Consider the following 21205-nt stretch of genomic DNA (forward strand, 5'->3'; position numbering starts at 1 on the left):
CTTTAACCATCACAATGTGTTTGAGAGGCTGGAGGGATGTTTATTTATTTAACAGGAAGAGCTCACTGACATTAAACATCTCTTGAGTGTCCTGAGACAGACAGCAGCACGACGGACAATGTTTCTGACAGACATAATGAGCAGCTCTAACAAAATAAATGACTATAATACAATACAAATATATGTAATTACAAGTAAAAAAGCAAATATATATCAAAATAAATGATTGTAATACAATACAAATATATCTAATAACAAGTAAAAAGCAAATATATATAAAAATAAATGACTCTAATACAATACAAATATATCTAATAAGTAAAAAAGCAAATATATATCAAAATAAATGACTATACTACAATACAATTATATCTAATAATAAGTAAAAAAGCGAATATATATCAAAATAAATGACTATAATACAATACAAATATATCTAATAAGTAAAAAAGCAAATATATATCAAAATAAATGATTATAATACAATACAAATATATATCATAACAAGTAAAAAAGCAAAAATATATCAAAATAAATTACAATAATACAATACAAATATATCTCATAACAAGTAAAAAAGCAAATATATATCAAAATAAATGATTATAATACAATACAAATATATCTAATAAGTAAAAAAGCAAATATATATCAAAATAAATGACTATAATACAATACAAATATATCTAATAACAAGTAAAAAAGCAAATATATATCAACATAAATGACTAATACAATACAAATATATCTCATAAGTAAAAAAGCAAATATATATCAAAATAAATTACTATAATACAATACAAATATATCTTTTAATAAGTAAAAAAGCAAATATATATCAAAATAAATTATTATAATACAATACAAATATATCTAATAAGTAAAAAGGCAAATATATATCAAAATAAATGACCGTAATACAATACAAATATATCTTTTAATAAGTAAAAAAGCAAATATATATCAAAATAAATTATTATAATACAATACAAATATATCTAACAAGTAAAAAGGCAAATATATATCAAAATAAATGACTATAATACAATAAAAATATATCTAATAAGTAAAATAGCAAATATATATCAAAATAAATTATTATAATACAATAAAAATATATCTAATAAGTAAAATAGCAAATATATATAAAAAAAAAATTATTATAGTACAATACAAATATATCTAATGAGTAAAAAAGCAAATATATATCAAAATAAATGACTATAATACGATACAAATATATCTAATAAGTAAAAAAGCAAATATATCAAAATAAATTACTATAATACGATACAAATATATCTCATAAGTAAAAAAGCAAATATATATCAAAATAAATGACTATAATACAATACAAATATATCTAATAACAAGTAAAAAAGCAAATATATATCAAAATAAATGATTATAATACAATACAAATATATCTATTAATAAGTAAAAAAGCAAATATATATGAAAATAAATGATTATAATACAATACAAATATATCTAACAAGTAAAAAGGCAAATATATATCAAAATAAATGACTATAATACAATACAAATATATCTTTTAATAAGTAAAAAAGCAAATATATATCAAAATAAATGATTATAATACAATACAAATATATCTAATAAGTAAAATAGTAAATATATATCAAAATAAATGACTATAATACGATACAAATATATCTAATAAGTAAAAAAGCAAATATATCAAAAATAAATGACTATGATACGATACAAATATATCTTTTAATAAGTAAAAAAGCAAATATATATCAAAATAAATTATTATAATACAATACAAATATATCTAATAAGTAAAAAGGCAAATATATATCAAAATAAATGATTATAATACAATACAAATATATCTAATAACAAGTAAAAAAGCAAATATATATCAAAATAAATGATTATAATACGATACAAATATATCTATTAATAAGTAAAAAAGCAAATATATATCAAAATAAATGATTATAATACAATACAAATATATCTAACAAGTAAAAAGGCAAATATAAATCAAAATAAATGATTATAATACAATACAAATATATCTAATAAGTAAAAAAGCAAATATATATCAAAATAAATGATTATAATACGATACAAATATATCTATTAATAAGTAAAAAAGCAAATATATATCAAAATAAATGATTATAATACAATACAAATATATCTAACAAGTAAAAAGGCAAATATATATCAAAATAAATGACTATAATACAATACAAATATATCTTTTAATAAGTAAAAAAGCAAATATATATCAAAATAAATGATTATAATACAATACAAATATATCTAATAAGTAAAATAGTAAATATATATCAAAATAAATGACTATCATACGATACAAATATATCTAATAAGTAAAAAAGCAAATATATCAAAAATAAATGACTATGATACGATACAAATATATCTTTTAATAAGTAAAAAAGCAAATATATATCAAAATAAATTATTATAATACAATACAAATATATCTAATAAGTAAAAAGGCAAATATATATCAAAATAAATGATTATAATACAATACAAATATATCTAATAACAAGTAAAAAAGCAAATATATATCAAAATAAATGATTATAATACGATACAAATATATCTATTAATAAGTAAAAAAGCAAATATATATCAAAATAAATGATTATAATACAATACAAATATATCTAACAAGTAAAAAGGCAAATATATATCAAAATAAATGACTATAATACAATAAAAATATATCTAATAAGTAAAATAGCAAATATATATCAAAATAAATTATTATAATACAATAAAAATATATCTAATAAGTAAAAAAGCAAATATATATCAAAATAAATGACTATAATACGATACAAATATATCTCATAGCAAGTAAAAAAGCAAATATATATCAAAATAAATTACTATAATACGATACAAATATATCTAATAAGTAAAAAAGCAAATATATATGAAAATAAATGACTATAATACAATACAAATATATCTAATAAGTAAAAAAGCAAATATATATCAAAATAAATGATTATAATACGATACAAATATATCTATTAATAAGTAAAAAAGCAAATATATATCAAAATAAATGATTATAATACAATACAAATATATCTAACAAGTAAAAAGGCAAATATAAATCAAAATAAATGATTATAATACAATACAAATATATCTAATAAGTAAAAAAGCAAATATATATCAAAATAAATGACTATAATACGATACAAATATATCTCATAGCAAGTAAAAAAGCAAATATATATCAAAATAAATGACTATAATACGATACAAATATATCTAATAAGTAAAAAAGCAAATATATATGAAAATATATGACTATAATACAATACAAATATATCTAATAAGTAAAAAAGCAAATATATATCAAAATAAATAAACTATAATACAATACAAATATATCTCATAAGTAAAAAAGCAAATATATATCAAAATAAATGACTATAATACAATACAAATATATCTAATGAGTAAAAAAGCAAATATATATCAAAATAAATGACTATAATACAATACAAATATGTCTAATAACAAGTAAAAAGGCAAATGTATCAAAATAAATGATTATAGTACAATACAAATATATCTCATAAGTAAAAAAGCAAATATATATCAAAATAAATGACTATAATACAATACAAATATATCTAATGAGTAAAAAAGCAAATATATATCAAAATAAATGACTATAATACAATACAAATATGTCTAATAACAAGTAAAAAGGCAAATATATATCAAAATAAATGATTATAATACAATACAAATATATCTAATAAGTAAAAAAGCAAATATATAGCAAAATAAATGACTATAATACAATACAAATATATCTCATAGCAAGTAAAAAAGCAAATATATATCAAAATAAATTACTATAATACGATACAAATATATCTAATAAGTAAAAAAGCAAATATATATGAAAATAAATGACTATAATACAATACAAATATATCTAATGAGTAAAAAAGCAAATATATATCAAAATAAATGACTATAATACAATACAAATATATCTCATAGCAAGTAAAAAAGCAAATATATATGAAAATAAATGACTATAATACAATACAAATATATCTAATGAGTAAAAAAGCAAATATATATCAAAATAAATTACTATAATACAATACACATATATGTAATAAGTAAAAAAGCAAATACATATCAAAATAAATTATTATAATGATTGATTGATGATTATGGAACGCAGTGGATGTTTGAATATGGATGGATTTGTCTGGAAAAAATAGTTTCTAAGAAGTATGGTTCAAAAGTTACAGTCCAAAGCATCACCATCTGGACAGAATGCACCAAGTTCAACCCCGCATGTCATTGGGTCCCCAGCAATACACCCCCAAGTGTGAAGTAGGTTGAATGAACAGTTTTCAAGATAAGCAAAGGACACACACGCATGCGAGCGCAGACACAGACCAATAGAATCCTTGCTTTACAGTTATATGATGATTTTTTTTCATAGATCAATAGATTTGGTAGACTGTACACACAGTCTTACAGGGCCAGTCTCATTCAAGTCTTTCAAGTGCAAGATACTGATTGATTGCTGCGTAGATATATCCAACTATAACACCCTAAGGGCTTTCACCTGTGTTGTTTTTTCAGTGGCACTTGTACTTCCTAATTGTGGCACTGATGGAGAAAATGTTTTGTTTTCCTTTCTTCTGTGTGAAAAGGCCCCTCATCACCACTGAGTGCCCCCCTCTCCTGCCATCGTTGCTCAAACCTTAAAACTCCACTCACCTGATCCAATCATCGGTGGAACGCAGTGGATCAGGTCAGATTTCTCTTGTTGAGCTATTTTTTTACCAAATAGTTAAATGTATTTGATAGTGGCTTTTATAGATTTTATTTATTAATTATTTTCATCCTATGATTACAATTATGTGGTCAATGAGTAGCTTATAATCAATTTTCTGCAATAAAAGTCACCAAAAGCAATGACTGCATTGAAATATTTATCTTATCTCTTCTGTCTGTGTCTGCCAAGCTGAGCCAAACTGCTTTTAAGGCAAGGAAAGCTGGTCTTGTGAGTTTAAAGGTCTCAGACGAGATTGAGAGCGAGCCCATCGGTTCCACATACACACTCATTAAGAGGTTGCACACGCAGCTTGCTGTGCTCTATGGACTATTACATGGGACCTTGGGCCCAAACCACTCCCCTAATCTCTCCCCAAGTCTATTGTGTTTCTGATGGTTGATTTACAGCCTCGTGTGACAGAAAACTAAAACAATAGTTGTAGGGGGAGGGACCACAACACGGTGCTGACCGGTTTTCTTCACTGTTTAAACTCTCAAACTAATTCTGTTTAAGAAAAGATCGCGAACAGACAAATTTGTTAAACAACTTGGACTGCATCAGCACAATGTTACAGTTGTCATGACAAACAATGAGAGAGGAAAAGAATACGATTGACCTTTGTGGAAGAAATTCTCTGGAGTCCTCAGTGTTTCTCAATCATATCTTTACTAAATACTGCTGCAGACAGGAGAGCGGTCCTACCAACCCCGGGTGTCCTACCATCTCCCCCTGTCCCCAAATTTCTTCAGCAGATATACAAGTCAGATCAAAGCCTCTTACAAACACAATGACATTCGAATTAACACAAACACACTACCCCATGTTTATGGCCCCTGTGGAAGTTATCAGTATTTACGACCCCCCTTTTGTCACCATTTGCAATCCCCATGTGACTCCTATCCACAATCCCCCAGCACTTATTCTCAGCTTGACTGTTATGCTAATCAAGGATTTACAATCATAGATGAATAAGGTAGGTCATCTTTGGTTATTTCTCACACCTTTTAAAGAGGTTTGTAAAAACTTCTCAACTAACTGCCTGTTGTGATGCTCAGGAATGATCATGCTTTACTTTCCACCTTACTTTCCACCTTTTCCAAGTCAAAATTATATATATATATATATATTTGTGTCTGTCTGGAGCACAAGGATGAATAAGACTGTTGGAGTGAATGTGTGAAACTTGACTTTGGACTTCTTTACCATCTAACACTTGTGTATACGCACGCACGCACGCACGCGCCTAGCCTTGACATAATATATTTTTTTGCAGAATAACGCAAATTTTACACACACACACACACACAGTCAGTATAGGTGCGCACATCGGACGGTAACGCAACAAACCTTTTCAACCACCTTAAGAGACAACATCCTAAACAGTCTGCTGAGAGTGAAACAGAGAGGAGTCCAGTCACACCACAGCCAGCAGAGGGAAACAGGGAGCTCGACAGAACGACAGGCTGAGAGATGCGATAGCGTTGTAGCCGTGTGCCGACAGGAAGCGCACGGAGCATATCTCCCAGCGTGGCAGTATTTAATGCGCTGAGACCAAATTTCTACCTGTACTCACTTTACCATTCATACCTTACACCCCTAATGTGTAACATTGCACAAAATACCCATGATGCACAGCAGATTCAGTGTTTCCCCTACCATTTTATTAGGGAGGCGCCCCCTCAACACCCACCCACCCAACTGCACCCCTCTCCCTCCTTGAAATTTAAATTGGATGTAATTGTATTTTCTAAATAGAATCAGATCACAACAGGAGTCATTTAAGGTTCCCTTTCCTATAGAACAGCTCTATATCTTGTCCTTTTAGTAAACAAACTAAACAGCCTTATATTCTTTATCTTATTTACACGACAGCATGTCAATTCTGTCTCTACATGGTTGACTCTTTAAAATTCTCAGAAAGCGTTGGAGATTCACTTGTTCAAAGATTGTTTGTTAAATTGTCAGGAGGCTCCACTCCTGACAGGAAAATTGAAACTGAAACTTATCAGAGACCCTTTATTACTTTGTTTGAGAAGACGATTCACTACTACAAGAAAAACAACTAAAACAGAATTAAACAAACTAAAATTCTTTCTTTATTGTGTTGTGCTTGAAAACATAAAGTGATTTTTGATTTAACTTTGGACTATTTCTGTTGGAGAACATTATTTGTGTCATGAATGGTACAGATATAACACACAAAAAGGGTGGACCCAATGCAGACACGGAATAAAAGTACAAACAATCATTTAATTAAGTATAAATGAAACGCAAAACACTACAGGGTAAACAGGAAATACAAATGACGAGACGGTCAAGGGAAAAATAGGAACGAGGAGACGACTGAAGATCAGGGAGACGGACGGGAAACAGGAACACCGGAAACTACGGAGAAACAGAAAAACAAACACGATTAGAGTATACTTAATGACGGGGAGCATGATAACCACAACGAGAAAAGGAATGCCAATCCGGGGGGAATAGTTTTACCAATGAAGGAATGCAACGGTCTGGCGCTGCATGCCTGTCAGCTCAGGGTATTAGTAGTAGACCAGGTGATCAGCGTAACAGACTGCTGCTTGGGGGAACGCCTACCGGACCTAGACGACAGGAAACGAGAAGGACACAAACATGCAGGGAAACACAGACAGAGGGAGACAAACTCACACAACAGGAACAGAGGAGGATACTGGCAGAGCCGAGTCTTGACAATTTGGACCTTTTAGACGATTATTTAAAAGACATTTTCTGATGCTGAGTGTTGCTCATTGTGTAATACACTGATTTAAACTGAATTCCCCCTATCCCCCCCAATGCTGGGAATCTAGGGGAAACACTGAAATTATAGTACGCTGTGATAAGAAAGCACAGACTAGGATAATTTAACTCATTTTACCTGATTATACTAACACTATATTACACTATATAGAAAAAGTTATGATACCCTTTTGAAATAGTCACTTTTTTGTTTTACAGCCTGAAATGATAATACATATAAAAATATATATTTTATTGCGTGATTTACACATTTTGCCTTACAACATTCAAGTTTTTTTTTTCCAAAATGTCTGAAAATTAATGAAAAATGAAAAACTAGAATAACAGTGGTGGAAAAGTGATAAGTCCCTTTAGAATAACCATGATAAACATTCTCAGGTATAACCAATCATCTTCCAGATCACACACCAACTTAATTGGCCTCCACCTGACATCGACTGTGGTGTTTCTGATTTTACTTCACAATAAAATCAGCTGTTCCTTGATGATTCAACTCCTAGTAGTGCATGGTAACACAAAGAATTCACCAAAGATGCTTTCAAAAACGACTCCAGGATAAAGTTGTGGATAGGCACAAGTTAGAAAAAGGATCTAAAAAGATTTCAAAGGCTTTAACTATCCCTCTGAGTACCGTCCAGAGTATTGTCCAGAAGTGAAAGGCATATGGCTCCACCCAGACCTGGCCTAGATCGGGCCACCCCTCCAAACTGGATGACCGAGCCAGGAAAAGATCGATTAGCGAAGCTACCTAGAGGCCCATGGTGACTTTGGAGGAGTTACAAGTCTAAATGGCAGAGGTTGGTCCATCTGTGCATGTGACAACAAGTTCACAAGTTCTACATGTGTGGCAGGGTGGCAAGAAAGAAGCCTCTTCTGAAAAAATGTCACACTGAGTCTCGTAAAAAATAAACATATTGAAGATGCTGATGCTATGTGGATAAAGGTGATATGGTCAGATGAGACCAAAACTGAACTTTTTGGGCTGAACTCCAAGCTCTATGTTTGGCAGAAACCAAACACAGCACACCACCCAAAACACAGCACCCCTACAGTAAAGCATGGGGGTGGCAGCATTATGTTGTGGGCCTGTTTCTCTTCAGCAGGGACTGGGCATTTAGTCAGGATTGAAGGGAAAATGGATGCCACCCAAATTATTGAGGAAAAGCTGCAGCCCACTGTTAGACACTTGAAAATGGGCAGGGGGTTCACCTTCCAGCCTGACAACAACCCAAAATACACCTCCATAAAAACAACACAGTGGCTAAAGGACAGGAAGGTGAATGTCCCAGAGTGGCCTTGTCAGAGCTCTGACCTGAATCCTACAGAACATCTTTTGGATGGACTTGAAGAGTGCAGTCCATCACCGCTTACCACAGAAACAGTTCTGCAGGAAGAATGGGGGGGGGTTCACCTTCCAGCCTGACAACAACCCAAAATACACCTCCATAAAAACAACACAGTGGCTAAAGGACAGGAAGGTGAATGTCCCAGAGTGGCCTTGTCAGAGCCCTGACCTGAATCCTACAGAACATCTTTTGGATGGACTTGAAGAGTGCAGTCCATCACCGCTTACCACAGAAACAGTTCTGCAGGAAGAATGGGGAAATATTTCCCAATCTAGGTGCACAAAGCTGGTAGAGACTAATCTAAACAGACTTATGGCTGTAATTAAAGCAAAAGGTGCCACCACAAAGTATTACATCTGGGGACTCATCACTTTTCCAACCCTGATATTATAGTTTTTTATTAATTTTCAGAGATTTTGAAAAAATAATTCACTTGAATGTTGTAAGGCTAAATTTGTAAATCATGCTGGAAAAATATATTTTCTTATATTATGTTTTCATGCCGTAAAAAAAAAAAAAAAAGAGGGTATCAGAATTTTCTATAGGCACTTTATGTTTGCAAGAGTATTGTGCCAGGGATGTCTGTCAAACCACTATATTATATCCTGGCTTTTACAGGCGCAGTTCAGGTGGTACTAAAAAATATTAAGGCTGCAGATTGTAAGCCTGTCATGTCATCAGCTTCCCTGAAAGGAGTGTGAACATTGTGCTCCATTCATATGTAAGCCTTTCACTTCCTCAGACCTCTCATTTGATGAATGCCCAGTAGACAGTGTTTAAGAAGCCACCTCACAGCTGAATATGGCTCAGCTTCTACCCAGAACAGTGCAGGAACCTCCAAAATCCAAAACAACATTACCATGCAACAAGCAGCAAACAGTGACGTCATGGTGTATATACAGCCACAGCTCAAACAGGCGGCTCCACTGTGTGCTGCTCGGAGGAAAAAAGTCAAGTTCTGTTCAAACGTAGATACATTTCCAAGAACTTTTCCATTCCCTTTTGTCAAGTGTGAGAGAAATAACTTAAAGCCCATTCCTTCTGGTTCCCCTTTACAATCGTGCTGTACCATGCAGATTTTTTCTGTATATACCTAGTAGAAGGTGAGGCTAGAGCTAAGAGCGAAATGTTCCCTGTGTGAGCATTTAACTCTGAATGCAGAGAGCTTCAGAGATGCTGCACTATTTATGGTGGGGGAGTAAAGAAGGAGCATGGTGGGTCAGGGTGGGTCAGGGTGAGGCATTCCTGCATCTGTGCTGCCAGCACTCCATATTCCACAACAGAGAAATGGAATAGGAGTGAGTCTCACGTGAACATTATTCACTTGTTTTTCCTCCGTATTGGCAATTGTCAGAAAAAAGTCAGATTGTGTCATTGTTTACAAGGAAATACATGGGAAGCAGTGAATCATGGGCCTGGCTGTATGTGTTGGGACTTGAAAATATATATTTTCTCTCTGGATTATGCACCAACATGACTCTGCAAAGGTACTTAGAAGGCTTCCCTCTTAAACTAATAACTCTATTAAATAATATTTAACATTATTATACATCATATAGACAATGCATTACATTGTCAACCAATTCAAAGTGAACACTGAGAAAATAAAGAATAAATAAGAAAATGTCTAAATAAACATATTCAGTATTAGTCAATGAATGACCATTTCATAAAAAATTAGCTATATGATATATATATATATATATATACATATTAGGGTTGGGCATCTCTGGCATGAGGCCGATACGATACGCATCTCGATACACTGTCCCAAATCTGATGCATTTATGATACATATGGAGCACCTACCGATGCAATACGATACGATTCACAACTCAATCACGATGCACTGCGATTCAACAAAATCTGATTCAACAAAGTACGATTCGATGCGACACCATACGATGCGACACGATTCACAAGTCAATCATCATGCACTGCACAATTCAATGAGTTTGATTATTTATTAATCAAATAAAAGATCTCTCACAAACAAGTTCTGTATAAACATTACAACATGTTCATTATTAACAAAAACAATTAAATGCAAGATGAAGCTCAGCTTAGATGTGCTTAGCACTCTTTCAACTCACCAGTGAGTAAAGTAAGTAAAGAAAAAAGAAAGAAAATAAATTACCCTCTCACAACGAGGTCTTCCATAGCTTCTTGCAAAAGGAAACATGTAAACTAGATTCAGCAGTCATATGCTGTTGTAAACAAACACCAGTGTCACGTTGAAACAGTCGTATCAGTAACTTAGCTTATCTGTTGTGAGAATAAACAAACATGTGCAAATTATTTATTGAATCAAAAGAAAATGGTGTCAACAGAACACCTTGTGGCCATCCAGAATAGTGCACAACTGCACAACGGTCAGTCATTTAAGCCAGGTGTTCTACGCTCAGATTTTTCTTCAGGAATATGAGCTGATCGACATGATCAGGGTGAAGTAAATTGCGTTGTGCCGTAACAATGTCACCTGCAATGCTAAACACACTGTAAGGCTGGATATCTTTACAAATAAAGATGGCTATAGCGCCATTTATCGTCTTTGCACGAGCGGAGCTGTTAGCCAGCGGAGCATGGAAAAAGTTTTCAATGTGTCGCTCACCGCTCTTGGACGTAGTCGCCACATCTGACTCCACGGCGGGGGATGCCGGGTTACTGGCGGAGGCCACGGTCACACCGTGCCGTCGCTTCAGGTGACTAATGAGGTTTGTGGTGCTCCCTGTGTACCGTACAGCAGCAGGGCACATTTTGCAAATTGCGTCTGACTTGACAAGTTCTCCTTTTTCTTTGTCAAATCCGTAGTAGGTGAGTAGATTTTCTCCGCCTGCGTCATGTTTGTTTTGAACAGCATGCGCACGTCCATCAAAACGTCCCAGGCGCATAGTATAGTATACATCCGCGGTGCACGTTAACGTAACATAGATCCTGTTTAGTCAGAGTAAAAATGTCCAAAAATAACATCTTTTGTTACATGTACAAAAAAATGCAGAAACCACTCAATGATTAAAATATCGAATTTTACCGATGCAAACTTTTAATAATCGATGCATCTCGATTTTTTTCCCAAAATTGCATCTATTCACAGCTGTTCTACCAATGCACTCGCATCTCACCTGCACGTGTCCGTGTATCGATGCGTATCGGTTAATCTTCCCATCCCTAATACATATATATGTTATATTCTGCATATAGACCCTGATATGTCTATGATAGGCCAATATTGGCCGATGATACCTGCTGACCATTATATTAGTCTGGCTCTATTGTTTTCCAAGGACACCATCGCTGTATCTGGGGCTTTAGATGATTGTGAATGGATTACAGAAATACAAACAACCCAGAGTGGTTTCCCCCCATCCAGAATGATAACTCATGCAGCCAGAACATACAAGAACATGCAAGACTACTTGACAGGTGCCTGTTCAAGGCACTAAACCCCTAAGTGCTCAGGGCACCTGGTATCACTCTGACATCAACAATTAAGGCATATTTCTAGGTCCTGTGTGTGTGCATGTGTGTGTATTTCAGTCCTACATATGTGTATGACAACAGAGTGAAAAAACGGAGTTCTTTGTTTTTTTGTTTAATTTGGTGTACTCCGCAAATGGACCATGCTGCGACGGGACCGGTTGATTGACAGCTAAACGAAAAGGACCAAATGGTCTAATGCAAGTTTGTTCAAAGTGCAGCACAGAGGGTAGCTCAGGTCAGCGTGATTCAGACAGATCAGGCAGAAAAGAATGGGGAGAGTAACTGACAGACATGTGTCTTGAAGAATGGGTGATGAAGAGGTGTGACTCCCTCTCCTTCCTTTACCCTTTTTTCATCCCTCCATCCCTCTACTCCTCTGTAGCCTAATAACCAGACTGTAGCTCATGTCCTTCAGCGCCTTATTGTAAAACCTCTTACTTGTAAAACAGGCAAAGGTGAAAGAAAGATGCAGTTATGGTATCTCTGTGTCTCTCTACTGCACACACACACACACACACACACACACACACACACACACACACACACACACACACACACGCACAGGTTGGGAATGGGCAGAGATTTGATACATTTTTCTCTTCAAATTTACATCTCCTTTCCATGACGTTGCTCTGTGTGTCAGTTGTGGTGAACCAACATGCTGCTCACCAAGGGTGGCCCAAATCCTTGTGGCACACCCACATTCAGGGTGGTCTGCTGTGGCAAACCAGGTTTGTTGTGAGAGAACTCATAGCTTCAGAGTGTCATGGTTCCTAGCCTGTGTAGCACTTAAAGGTAACTTGGTGCTTTGTCACTGTGTTATTAGATTAGACACATTGTGGCCTGCTCACTCACTCACTCACTCACTCACACACATATCTCTTGACAGACCTCCCTTTTGAGGTGTTTCCTTGCCAATGAACTATCACAGATATTTAAAAATGCATCCACAGAGACTCAAAAATGTTCCTCCTCACATACATATCCTCCTCCATCCAGAAATATTCAATACATTTGCAATGTAAGCAGCTCATAAAAAAAACCCTCCTAAGTGCCATAATTGGCTGTTTGGCTGTCTTTTCCTCTCCCAGCCTGGAGCACATAACTGGAGTAAAGCAGCAGCAGCAGCAAAGTGATGCTCACCTCCAAGAGGAATCCATGGTATTTAACAGAGCCTGGTGAAGAGAGGTGGCCAGCTGTGGGAGTCAACAGGAAGGTGTTTGGTGGACTGAGGCTTGTTTTATGGAAGATTAAACTTGTGTAAGCAGCTTATCCCTTATTTTTCCAGAAAATGCAGTAGTATTGCTTGTTCGTGTCTGTCATGGGCTGCCGATCAAAAAGAGTCTCTTGTGGCCCGATCTTATTGTCTTTGCTATTTAAGCTTTCTAGTACACTTATTTCCTGGAGTTTTTTGATGCTGTTATATCAGAATCAGTAGTAAAAGAACAAGTAAGGTTTTCCTGAACAGATTTGTTCACAATTGATTTGCTATATTGGGTTGATCGAGAGAGTGACTGACTGTGAGTGCTTGATTCTGTTTGTCTTGGTTATCAACCCATGAATCATCCCATTATCTGACTTCCAGCTGTGGGAACACCTGAGGCTCTTTATGGTTTAATGGCTTGTCAAAACTGGAGTGGCCCTTTTTAAGGGTAAAGTTTTTTTTGACACTGTGTTGGAGAGGCTCATTTAGTTTTTACTGAACTCCACACTCTTTTGCAGTCTGGTGAAAAGAGCTCCAGCAGCAGCCCTTAGTCTGTTTTACCACTTCATGCTCACCTTTTATATGTTATGCAATAAGCCTGGCTTCATAAGCAACACACACCCTAATGTTTTATTAACGCAACACTATGGAAAAGCAGCATTAGTCGCATGGGACCACAAAGAGTCTCTTTGTGTAGCAGTGTGTTTTACACACACAGCATTCAGAGAGGACCAGACAACACAGCAGTCACACTAACATTTACCCTTCACTCTCTCTGCTCTGCCCTTGTTATTGCTCAGGTAGCCACAGAAAGGAGCCTTTATGTATGGGAGTTTGTGAGTGAGTGCAGGTCGGCTCTACCCCTCCCCAAGAGCATGCTATCCATGCTTTGCAAAATCACCTCTACAGCCTTTGCTTTAAGAACACTGCCCTTAATATTATCCTCAGGTTTCCACAGCTACTCAGAAAAAGACCAGGAAAAGAGCATTAGTGGTTACTGGAGAGAGAAGGGTGTATCGCGTGTATTTTTTAAGTTGACTAAGGGCGCACTCACACTGTCCTTCCGCACTGGGCCAAAACAGGTTTTTCAGGTAGAGCCTAGTGCGTTTGACCAGTGTGAGTGCAACCGCTCCGCACCTAGCTGCGGCCAGCTGGCAGTCCACAGCCCGTTTGAGAGAGGTGGGCTTTGTAGAGCACGTTTGCACATGTACGAGCAGAAGCGTGCACACGTGTACGAGCACGAGCACGACGCCTACTGCGGCTCTCACGTCATTTTATGTGCGCCTGTTCGGACATCGAAAAAAAAAAAAAAACGGACCATGCGCGGACATTTAACAACAACAACAATGGCGGCGAAAGGTTCACGTTGGTGTGATGCGGAGGTGGAGTGTTTACTGCAGATTTGGTCGGATGAAAATGTTCAAAAACAGTCGGACAAGACGCACAAAAACTCTGAGGTCTATGGAAAGATTTGTAAACAAAGCGATGCATAGGGATGACGTCATCAATGCGTGTGACGTGTTACCGCGTGATGACATATGGACAGGCAAGAAGCATTGGCCGGCCCTGGCAGTGTGGGCACACTCACACTAGGCCCAGACGATATGAGCCATACTTTAGCCTGATTGTCCCCCCTCCCTCCTCCCCCCGACCCAGCCTACATTCACAATACTTGAAAAGATCCCGGCTGTAGCACAATTGCTTCTTGCTCATACATCATCACTTCTCTGAGGTTTTTTGTCCAACTGTTTTTGAATATTTTCATCTGACTAAATCTGCAGTAAACACTTCACCTCTGCATCAGACCACCGCAGGACCTTCAGCGGCATCTTTTTAAATGTCCGTCACAGGGAACAGTCATATATAAAAAGTCTCAGGAACGCTTTCATTGCTCCTGCTTGGGCTCGCGCTTGTACATGTGCCTGAAACACCGGTTGTGTTAACCTCTGGGTGTGGGCTGGCCGATACTGTGGATTTTCAGCCCCGGACAGCCTCTCAGCTGCTCCTCGATCTCACCTGGATTCAATTTTTTTTTTTTAGTACACAAGAAAAGGTATAACAGTTGTACAGTGTGTCTGCTTTAAAGTGAAAAAACTCCTTCCAAGCACTAGGAAGTGTCCTCAGCATCATCAGGAGTAACAGTAAAACTAATACTAATAAGAGCCAGCAGTGGGTCCTAGGTTTGGTGGAATGCTGTCAAAGATCCCCTCTGTGAAAACCTTAACTTCTCTAACTGTAGACATTGTAAAATTGCACGTATCCAACTGTTGTGAGTCGGTGGAGAAACATGTTTCTATTTAAGGGGAATGTTGCGTCTGGCGAGCAGGGTGGTAAAGGCCACGACACGTTGTGTAGTGATGGGCAGATTTTTAGACGAAGGAAGCCCAAAAAGAGCAGTCAGGGGATTGGGTTCCAAATTTATGTTAAGAGCCTGTTTTAGGGTTTGAAATATATCGGACCAAAATTCAGCGAACATGTGCGTGTGGTCAGCTGGGGACTGCTTAAAATGGTTACAAGCATCACTGTGACTAGGGTATATCTTAGCCAATTCAGCATTGGTGAAACGGGCTCTATGAAGCACCTTCCACTGTAATAGGCCGTGCCTGGCACTAATCGAGAATGACTGGACCAGTTTTAAAATGTCCCTCCATTGGACCTCAGTAATGTCTACCCCCAAAACCCTTTTCCCATGCATTTTTATGTGATACAGTGGGGACTGGGCTCAGAAGAGCAATTTTATTATAAATTACCCTGTGAGTGTTCTCATTTTTCCAGGTCATCGTTATCCCCAAAGCATTTCAGTCAAAAGCAACTGGACTTGGTTATTTTTCTAGGAAGATGTTTCACCTCTCATCCATGAGGCTTCATCAGGTCATGTACACATCTGACCAGGCTGGGACTGGTCCAACTATCTGGTGTGGAGATCCAGGTATTTAACCTCTCACAAGGCCGATGATGTCACTGGAACCCTTTGTGCTCCAAGTGCCAATGACCATCGTTAGACTGGCAGTCGTTGGTGGGAAGTAGGTTTCGACTTTGTTAGTGCTCTACCTGGTTATAACGACAGTCGTTGGAGTCACAGGAACAGTTGTTCTTTGAGGTTAGATTGTTGAATGTCATGGGAAGGGATGAAAGGGCAGCATTGTTATTTGGAGATAAGTGGTGTCTCAGACCTCCTCCTCTGTTTAGCGATGGTTTCTCTACTTTTGCATAGATGGCTTCTTTTACTCCTCATTTAAACCACTGTCCTCTCTGTCCAGGATGTGGACATTGTTGTCCACAAAGGGTTGGGCTTTCTCCTTGAGATGTAAGTGGACAGCAGAGTCCAGGCCTGAGGAGTTAGCTGTCCTGTGTTGGGCCATGCATTTATGCAGTGGTTGTTTTGTTTCTCCAATGTAGAGATCTTTACATTCCTTGTTGCATTGGATAGCATAAACTGTGATGCACGGTTCTGATTACTCCAAGCTTGTGTTCCAGGGGGTGGTGGGAGTCAAACAGTAGATATTGATCTGTGTGAGTGGTGTTTCTGTATACTCCAATGTGAAAGCTCCTGTCATTCTCCACATGGACGTTACAGTTTTAAGAAAGGAAAACTGTTGTCCTTGACTTCTTCTCTGGTGAACTTGATGTTTCTGTCCACTGAGTTTATACGTTCGGTAAAAGTTTGCACCTCTTTGGATTTGATTTTAACCCATGTGTCGTCCACATATCTGAACTAATGGCTCGTTGTTATTCCTTTGAAGGAGTTCAAAGCCTTGTCCTCTACCTCCTCCATGTATAGATTTGCCACAAATGGTGAACCCATGGCACAGCCGTGTTTTTGTATGTAAAAAGGAAATATGTGGTGTTCAGGCACAAATCCAGAAGATGGCAAATGTGGTCTGGTTTGAGATTTGTTCGGTTGTGTAAGTAGTTGTCCTGTGTAAGCCGCTCTCTTACTGTGGCCAGAGCCTCCTTGGAATACAGGTGAACAAGGAAGTTACGTCGTAGGATACCATGGTTTCACCTGGATCCATTTCTAAGTCTATGACTTTGTTCACAAAGTCTATGGTGTTTTGGATGTGGTGTGGGGTGTTGCCCACCAGTGGTGCCAGGATATTGGCTATGTGCTTGGCAATGTTGTAAGTGACAGAGATTATGCTGCTAAAAATGGGCCTGAGCGGGGCCCCTTCTTTATTCAATTCAATTCAATTCAATTTTATTTATAGTGCCAAATCATACAAAGGTTATCTCAGGACACTTTACAGACTAGGTATAGACCACACTCTATGACTTATTTATGATTTACATAGACCCAATAAGGATTGGATGGATTTTTGGGAGTCCATATAAGCAGGGAGTTGAGTCCTGGAGATAGAGCCTGTAATATTGTGATTTGTCAATGACCCCTTCTTTTTGTAGTTGTTGTTGACACTCTATAACCTTATTTTTGTAACCGCTGGTATGGTCACGTTTCAGAGTTTCATAAGTGTTAGAGTCACTGAGTAGTGCAAAGATCTTTGCCTGGTAATCAGTTTTAATGAGAACACATTTCTTTGTTTGTCTTTCTTTGCTCTTGTTGTGTTGAGATAGTTGGGCTTTCTGGGTGAAATCCACAACTTTCTCCGCTTTCTCTTTTAGCCCTTCAATAGTGAATGTGACTTGTCTCATTCGCTCACTGAGGAGTTGGTTTTGAGCCTTTTCTATGATTTTCTCCACTCTATGCCCCCTCATAGTGGAATTCAAGCATAGGCTTGTTGGTGTAAGCCTTTTTTGTTTGCATCTCAGACTAAACCCTAGGTGGTTCCTGTAATCTGCAATTTTCCAAGCCAACCTTTCATGTTCCCGTACCATTTTAAGGGTTGCCAACCCAAATTGATGTGCAATAAGCCTGTGAATGTTTTCATTTTCCAGGTCATTGTTATCCCCAAAGCAATTTCAGTCAAAAGCAACTGGACTTTTTGTCTAGGAAGACGTTTCACCTCTCATCCAAGAGGCTTCAACAGTTCATGTACACATCTGACAAGGCTGGGACTGGTCCAACTATCTGGTGTGGAGATCCAGGTATTTAATTTTTCACAAGGCCGATGATGTCACGTGCCAGCGACAGTCGTTAGAGTGACAGTTGTTGGTGGGCCACAGATTAGTAAACTGACCCTTAATGTGTATTATCAGTGAGTGCCCCTTTAACTTCATATCAAAGTCGCAGAATTCACGTGTTTACATGTGGCTACTGTATACTAGTTTAAAAATAATAGAAAGGTAACTTTCACTTTTAAGACAAACACATGTCAACAGTGACTGTGCTTAACTGAGGTTCCTCTCGAAGTATTCGCAAAATAAATGTCATGAGTTTAAGATAGTGTTTTTTAATCTTGTGAACACATGAACATACGGTATATATACTGTTTTATAATAATAAATAAAGATTGTGGAGATAAGGAGGAAGATCGAAGGACCCAGTCTACTAGGAAGTTAAACAAAGTTACTGTCCCAAAATTGCGTCTTCCTTTTAGCTTCCAGACCCACATGGTTACATCACTGCGTGGGGAGTTAAGGAAATGACTGACTGAGACAAGACTTCCCATGTTACTGTGTTGCGTTCATGTGTGCCATTGTGGTCAGTCCTTCCATATTCTATTTGTACAGCTTGTCCAAAATTTCCACCTCTCCCCTGAGAGAGCTGGAGCCAATCCTTCCTCCATCTCTCATAACATCCATCTGTCGGTCTGTGGCTGCCTGGCTGCCCTCCCTCTCCCACTGCTCATTCCAATTATAGCTTGTTTTTGTGCATCGGTGCTGCCAGTCATGGTGTGTCTGCTCCAGGAGAGTGGATGTCTCTTTCTCTCCATTGCTCAAGCTTTTTGTGTTTGGTAAAATGATAAACTGTGGACTGAGACTAAGCCATAAAAAAATTATGTCTAACTGATAATTTATTTTAAATCATATATCACAGAGTGACAACAGCAGATTGTTTTCTTATTATTAACAGCAGTCAAAAAACCCAAAGCTAGACGTTAATGACATCAAACCACTTGTGAAGCTAAAATTAGGGCTGCAGCTATCGAATCTTTTTGTAATTGAGTACATGCATTCTACCTATTATTCCATCGAGTAATTGGATAAAAAATATATTTCATTTTGCATAAAAAGTTGTGTTATTTTGCAAAAGAATATATTATGGTGTGTGTATGCGTGTGTGCGAGAGAATATGTCTGTGTTTGAGGCAATATACTCGCATTTTACCATGGATACGTTTACTATTTAAATAATTCAAAGTCGTCCATAAAATTCTACGTGTTTACTCAAACAGGTTTCAAAGATAAATAGATTTATTTAGAAAATTAAATAGAAATAGATATTATCAGGAAGAGTAACTCACTCTCTTCCTGATTACAGTAACAACAAGCAACAAACAAAACTCCACTGACACATTTTCTCAAACAAAACTATAAAGACTGATCAGGTAGGTGACGTTATGTTTATCATTGTAATGAAATACTAAACATAGAGGCACTCCCAAGGACAGCTACCATTATCTTCCTGTTTTTGGTGTAGTGGCTTCTTTCGCCTCAGATGCTGAATCATTGATGTTGTGCTGTTGTTGTATCACAATTCTAGTTAACAGTGGGCACATTGCACCTTTTTGGCTTCTTTTTTAAGTGTGAAATGATCCCAAACTTATTCTCTGCTTTTTCCAGATGTAGTGGTGTGCATCTGCAAGAATGGTCCCTGTTGAACAATGATCCCTGCGCTGAACAGGCCGCATGACGCGTGAGATAGGAATTTAACAAATCTAAGCACAATTTTTTGTTATTGAGTAACTAGAGTTACTCGAGGAATTTTTTTCAGCCCTAGCTAAAATCATTACGTTAGTTTTACTGAAGTACCGAAATGACAGCAGAGCATATGAAATGACAGTGGAGTGTGTAAAATGTATTTATACTGATTAATTTTGACTGAAGTTCACGTAAAGATCATCCAAATTATTTGGATAACTTTAGATTAGGGCCATGCAAGTATTATGTGTGTAATATCGTGTAGATCTGACTCTAGGCCTAGGAGTAGTTTGAAAATGTAGGTTTTGCATATTTTGCGATATTGTGAAAAAAAGTTAAATAATCACTTTCTCTTTAAACGTAATGTTAAAAGTTAAATGAATAACTTTCACTTTAAAGTAATTTGTAATCAAGTTAAATAAATAACTTTAATCTTAATGTTAATCAAGTTAAATAAATAACTTTCACTGCAAATTATGTTAATCAAGTTAAATAAATAACTTTCACTCTAAACTTAATGTTAATGTAGTTAATTAAATAATTTTCACTTTAAACTTAATGTTAATCAAGTTGAATAAATTACTTTTATTTTAAACTTAATGTTAATCAAGTTAAATAAATAACTCTCACTTTAAACTTAATGTTAATTAAGTTATATGAATAACTTTCTCTTCAAGCTTATTGTTAATCAAGTCAAATGAATAACTCACTTTAAACTTAAAGTTAATCAAGTTAAATGAATAACTTTAAATGTAATTTTAATCAAGTTAAATAAATAACTCGCTTCAAACTATGTTAATCA

General features: G+C 36.1%; 1 protein-coding gene across 2 annotated transcripts in view; it reads left to right on the forward strand.

The window, feature by feature from the left end:
• The window catches only part of plxnb1b (plexin b1b), a 192933-nt gene that overhangs the window by 71189 nt on the left and 100539 nt on the right, over positions 1 to 21205 (forward strand). For both annotated transcript variants that reach the window (XM_083939246.1, XM_083939248.1), the window contains exon 3: positions 4713 to 4813. The gene's annotated coding sequence lies outside the window, so the exon portion shown is untranslated. The remainder of the gene's footprint in view (positions 1 to 4712; positions 4814 to 21205) is intronic.

The sequence above is a fragment of the Echiichthys vipera genome (genome assembly GCF_963691815.1).
Source record: "Echiichthys vipera genome assembly, chromosome: X".
Taxonomy (NCBI): Eukaryota; Metazoa; Chordata; class Actinopteri; order Perciformes; family Trachinidae; genus Echiichthys; species Echiichthys vipera.